Below are 6,000 nucleotides of genomic sequence, written 5' to 3' on the forward strand. Positions count from 1 at the left end.
TGAAAAAAAGCCACAGGATGGGAGAAAATATATTTGCATCATCTATCTCATGAGGGCGTGTATCTAGAAGATATAAAAAACTATTACACTTCAATAAAAAAAGAACAACCAATTTAAAACAGGCAAAGATATGAATAGACACTTCTTCAAAGAACATACACAAATGGCCAATAAACACGTGAAAAGATGCTCAACATCATTAGCTATTAAGGAAATGCAAATCAAAACCACAATGAGATACCACTTCACACCCACTAGGATGGCTTTAATTAAAAAGACAGCTAATAAGTGCTGGCAATAATGCGGAGAAATTAGAATCCTCATATACTGTTGATGTTGACATAAAAAGGTACAGCTGTTTGGAAAATAATCTGGCAGTTGCTCAAATGATTAAACACAGAGTTGCCACATGACCCGGCACCTCCACTTCTAGGTATATATTCAAGAGGAATGAAAACACATGTCCACACAACAGTTCATAGCAGCATTATTCATAATAGCCAAAAGTGGAAACATGTCCGGCAGCTGATGCACAGATAAATAAAATGGGGTGTATCCATAATGTTATGTGATTCCCCCAAAAGATATGTTAATGTCCTAACTCCCATTACCTATAAACATGACTTTATTTGGAAATGGCCTCTGCATACCTAATTAAGTTAAAACAGGGTCCTGCTGGAGTGGAGTGGGCCTTTAATTCAATAACTGGTGTCCTTATATGAAGGGGAGAAAAGACTGAGACAGACTTTCACAAAGAGAATTACAACGTGAAGACAGACACTCTGGGATGAAGGCCAGGTGAAGACAGAGGCAGAAGTTGGAGTTATGCAGCTGCAAGCTAAGGCATGCCAAACAATGCCAAGGACTGCTGGCAAAGTCAGAAGCTAGAAAGAGGCAGGAAAGGATTCCCCCGTAGAGACCCGAGAGAACGCACTCCTGCTGGCAACTTGATTTTGGACTTTATAGCCTCCAAGGCTGTGAGAGAATATATCTGTTATTTTAAGCCATCCAGTTTTCGTTACTTCGATACTGTAGCCCTAGGAAACAAATACACCAGAGAATGGAATCTTATTCAGAGATAAAAAGGAATGAATACTGACACATGTTGCAACATGGATGAACCTTGAGAACATTATACCAAGTGAAAGAAGCCAATCACAAAATCGTACAAAAATTGTACAATTCCATTTATACAAAATGCTTAGATCTATAAAGGCAGAAAGATTAGTGACTGTCTAGGGTGTTCTTTTTCACTTTCATGCATTGGAGAAGGAAATGGCAACCCACTCCAGTATTCTTGCCTGGAGAATCCCAGGGACGGGGGAGCCTGATGGGCTGCCGTCTATGAGGTCGCACAGAGTCGGACACGAGTGAAGCGACTTAGCAGCAGCAGCAGCAGCAGGGTGTTCTTTGGAAGGAATGATGCTAAAGCTGAAACTCCAGTACTTTGGCCACCTCATGCAAAGAGTTGACTCATTGGAAAAGACTCTGATGCTGGGAGGGATTGGGGGCAGGAGGAGAAGGGGACGACAGAGGATGAGATGGCTGGATGGCATCACTGACTCGATGGACGTGAGTCTGGGTGAACTCCGGGAGTTGGTGATGGACAGGGAGGCCTGGCGTGCTGTGATTCATGGGGTCGCAAAGCGTCGGACACGACTGAGCGACTGAACTGAACTGAACTGAGGGCTAGGGCTAGCAGCTTCCCTGATGGCTCAGATGGTAAAGAATCTGCCAGCAATGCAGAAGACCTGGGTTTGATCCCTGGGTCAGGAAGATCCCCTGGAAGAGGAAATGGCAACCCACTCCAGTATTGTCTGGAGAATCCCATGGACAGAGGAGCCTGGTAGGCTATGGTCCATAGGGGCTACAAAGAGTCGGACACGACAGAAGCGACTTAGCATGCACAGGGCTAGGATATTGGGGAATGGGTATTGATAATAGGTATGGGCTTCTTTGGGCTTTCCAGTTGGGTCAGTGGTAAAGAGTCCACCTGCGATGCAGGAGCCGCAGAAGACGCAGATTCAATCCCTGGGTGGAAAGATCCCTCAAGAAGGGAATGGCAACCCACTCTAGTATTCTTGCCAGGATAATCCCATGGACAGAGGAGCCTGGCAAGCTAGAGTCCTTTCAAAGAATCGGACATGACTGAAGCAACTGTCTTTGGGGGATGATAATGATGTCCAAAAATTAGGCTGTAGGGACTTCCCTGGTGGTCTAGTAGCTAACACTCTGCACTCTCAATGCAGGGGCCAGGGTTTGATCCCTGGTTGGGGAACTAGATCCCACATGCTGCAACTAAGCCTGGCACAACCAAATAAATAAACTTTTAAAAATAAAACAGAATTAGGTTATAGCAACGGCTGCTTAACTGGAAATATACTAAAAAAATCACTGAATTGTGTACTTTAAAAAACAAATTATGTGAATTACATTTCAATAAGACCATCTTATTTTTAAATGCAATTATTTTTGTATTAATTTTTATTGGAGTACAGGTGCTTTACAATGTGTTAGTTTCTTGTTGTAGAGCAAAGTGTATCAGTCATATGTATACATATGCCCACTCTCTTAGATTTCCTTTCCATTTTGTTGCAGTCACCAAGTCGTGTCTGACTCTTTTGGGACCCCATGAACTGTAGCCCGCCAGGCTCCACTGTCCATGGGATTTCCCAGGCAAGAATACTGGAGTGGGTAGTCATTTCCTTCTCCAGGGGATCTTCCCAATCCAGGAATCAAACCCATGTCTCCTGCATTGGCAAGCAGATTCTTTACCACTGAGCCACCAGGGAAGGCCCCCCCCCACCGCTTCCCATTTAGGTCACCACAGTAAACTCACTTAAAAAAAGAAAAAAACGACTTGACAAGCTGATTCTAAAATTAATCTGGGCAAGAAACTGTAAGACTACCCCCAAAACACTGATTAAATAATGAGTACATAAGCTGATAAAGTATGACTTCCAATAAAATAACAATAAAAATAATCATGAGGGACTACTTACCCTACTAGATACCCAAGTATAATATATACTTAATGTAGAATGCTATGGTATTGGCCCAGCAAAATAGAAAATTCGGACATAGGACAGAAGAGCGTACAGAAAAGACACCGTGTGGGTGAGACATTAGTACGTGATAAATGTGGTATTTTAGATTAATGGGGCACGGATGGACTGATATTCAGAGTGACATTGCTTGGAAAACAAGAAAAAGGCACACACCATTCTCTCTCTCTCTGACACACACACAAAGGAATTAGAGAAAACCTCTAACATGTAACAATTTACAGGAGAAAACAGTGGTAAGAGAAAGCGCGGCCCCAGGGTAGCACAGGGTTTTTCAGCCTCAGCACTACTGACATTTTAGGCCAGAAAAATTCTTTGCTTAAGGGCTTTCCTGGGCACTGTGGGGTATTTAGCAGCATCCCTGGCTTCTACCCACTGGATGAGAACCAAAATACATCTCGTGACATTGCCAAGTGGCTCCCAGAAAGCAAAACAGCTCCCATTTGAGAGCCACTGGGATTAGGAATAAAAGCCCACTAAATACACAAAGTGAAAGACTGATACATTTAAACACAGACTTTGATTGATTGATTCTACAAAGATGCCACATGGTTAAGAGATAAGAAACAACTTCAAAATGTTGGGAATAAATATTTCAAATGTATATGAATGATAAAAGATTAATATATAAGCATTACCATATATAACCAGACAACCCAAAAGAAATGAGGCATTTCTCAAAAGAGGAAGGAATACAAATAGCCAACGATCATGAAAAGATGCTCAATCTCACCAATAACCAGGGAAATACAAATTAAAACACCAAATTAAAGTCATTTCCCACCCATCAGATTGGCAAAAGCAAAAAAGGCTGACACCATCAAATGTTTAAAAGAGCTGGGAAAGCAGAGATTATTATACACTGCTGGTGGGCAGTTTGGCATAAAATATCCACACCCTCCCACCCAGCAATTCCACCTGCAGGTTTCTATCTTTGAGAAATGCTCACTCAAGCTCACAGACGCTGTGGGAGGATGTTCTCTGCCACACTGTGCCTAAGACGGAAAAACTAAGCAACCTATGGAATTATCTCACATATTATGGGACTGTAACATGTTCTGGAATTTACAGAGCAAGTAGACCAAATATGGCAGATGTCTACTTATTAACAAAGAAAAAGTTCCAAGACCCATTTTTAAGCACAAGAAGTTTAGTTGTTGAAGAGGTACAATATGCCACATTGGTAAAAGTTTAACCCAAAATTTTACACATGTATCTGTACAAACACGTGTCAATAAATGTAAACCAAAAAAAAAGAAAAAACATGCCAAACTGATAACAGTTTTTACCTAGGGACAAAAGATTAAAAAAGAAAAGATGGAGATGGAAAGAGGTCAAAGAGGATCTATTTTGTGTAAATGACATGGGCTACATGACATGGGCTACAGCTAAAATAAATATAAAAGAATAAATACATTTTTTAAAAGCAAACTCAACTTGACCAAAATTCATAATTCCTTCCCTTCTCTTAAATAACCCCTTTTCTCTCGAACTTCGCAACTTTGATATTACAAAACCTTTCACTGCAGTTCTACGGTGTAAATATTTTAGTGTTTTCAAGAAATGAGTGTCTAAGGGAGTTTATGTTCATTAATATATCAAAAGCTTATAAAAGTTTAGGTTTCGTTTATATTTTAACAAGCACGTATCAATTCTGTAATAAATCAACATTACGGTTCTAGTCCTGATCTATATTCCAGGGTTGCGAAAAGAAAAAGAGGTGCCTCCCAACAAGGTCCATAGCAGCGGGTGTGGTCTGGGAAGAAAGAGGTGGTAACAATGGGGGCGGGCGTAGGTCCCCACGAATCGAGGGCACGAAACTCATCTGTGGACGCGTGCAACACGCAGCGCCTAAGGAGCTGCCAGATGTTGCGAGCGGTGCTTCCTTTGTAGCTAACTGGGTCAAGAAGCCAGGAAGGTTTGGTAGGTACTCCTTAAAGAGAGCAGACGCGGGTCCGAGGAGGCGGCCCCGGAAGGCCACCGGGAGCTAGCGATCGAGGTGAAAGCCCCCGCGGCGCACCTAGGTGGTGAACTGCCCCCGCCACCGGCGAGGAAGGCGGGGAGAGGGGCAGGGCCAAGTCGCTCGGGGACAACGAGGTCCCCGCAATCATTCGCCCCCGCGCACGGTGACCTCGCCAGCATCTTGAGCCCTCTCCTCAGTCCGCACGGAAAACCGCCTCCACCATTCGCACAGACCCGGAGAAAAGCTTCGCCGGCCGCCGAGCCTCACTTACCTGCGGCCCTGGACCCGACCCGAACACCTGCGGCACCCCACGCTGAATATCTGGAACCTCTGTGACCACCTGCGCGCACCCACCCGAATCCTCTAGGACGGAAACCACTTCCGGTTCCGTGACGTAACCCGAGCAGGGGTGTACAAGTGGGCGACGCCATCTTGTACGGAAGCAGCTGCGGTCGCTAGTGCCTTACCAGTTTCTCCAGTGCTGAACAAAAGCTCTGTTAAAATCGGAAAGTCTTAACATCTTTTCGGATAAGTGGTGCCCTTTTTTTTTTTTTTCTGGGTGATATTTTTGTTTGTCTTGGTTTTAAGGAAGGAAGCCTCTGTAACCGTCACAAATGCAATATGGGATTTGTGACTGTCCTTACTAATTTCTCCACCGCACTGATTTTCTTAGTTGTTAAATGAGAAAGGTAAACAGAAGAGACACTTGTTTAAATAATACATTCCTCATTAGAAGTGCCTTTTATACTATATGCATTATAATACGTATGCCATCTTTTATAACAAGAACCACAATACCTTCCGTTTATATTTAAAAACTTTCATCCAGTCTTTATCAGTAACTGACATTTGTGAGGCACCTTATGTGTGTTTTATGTGCTGTTGCTTTGTCCTAGAATGTGTAAAATAGAAATGAGATGTGCATAAACAATATAAGGAAAAAAAAAAAACAATATAAGGGATAATAATAGC

General features: G+C 42.9%; 1 protein-coding gene across 1 annotated transcript in view; it reads right to left on the bottom strand.

Moving 5' to 3' along the window:
* The window catches only part of EXD2 (exonuclease 3'-5' domain containing 2), a 56,020-nt gene extending 50,554 nt beyond the window's left edge, over window positions 1-5,466 (bottom strand). Inside the window, exon 1 of the mRNA XM_086320045.1 lies at window positions 5,300-5,466. The gene's annotated coding sequence lies outside the window, so the exon portion shown is untranslated. The remainder of the gene's footprint in view (window positions 1-5,299) is intronic.
* Between the last annotated feature and the right edge of the window lie 534 nt (window positions 5,467-6,000).

This window comes from Bos grunniens, chromosome 10, assembly GCF_055505025.1.
Source record: "Bos grunniens cultivar Pamir isolate PY7600 chromosome 10, Bosgru_T2T1.0, whole genome shotgun sequence".
Classification (NCBI taxonomy): Eukaryota; Metazoa; Chordata; class Mammalia; order Artiodactyla; family Bovidae; genus Bos; species Bos grunniens.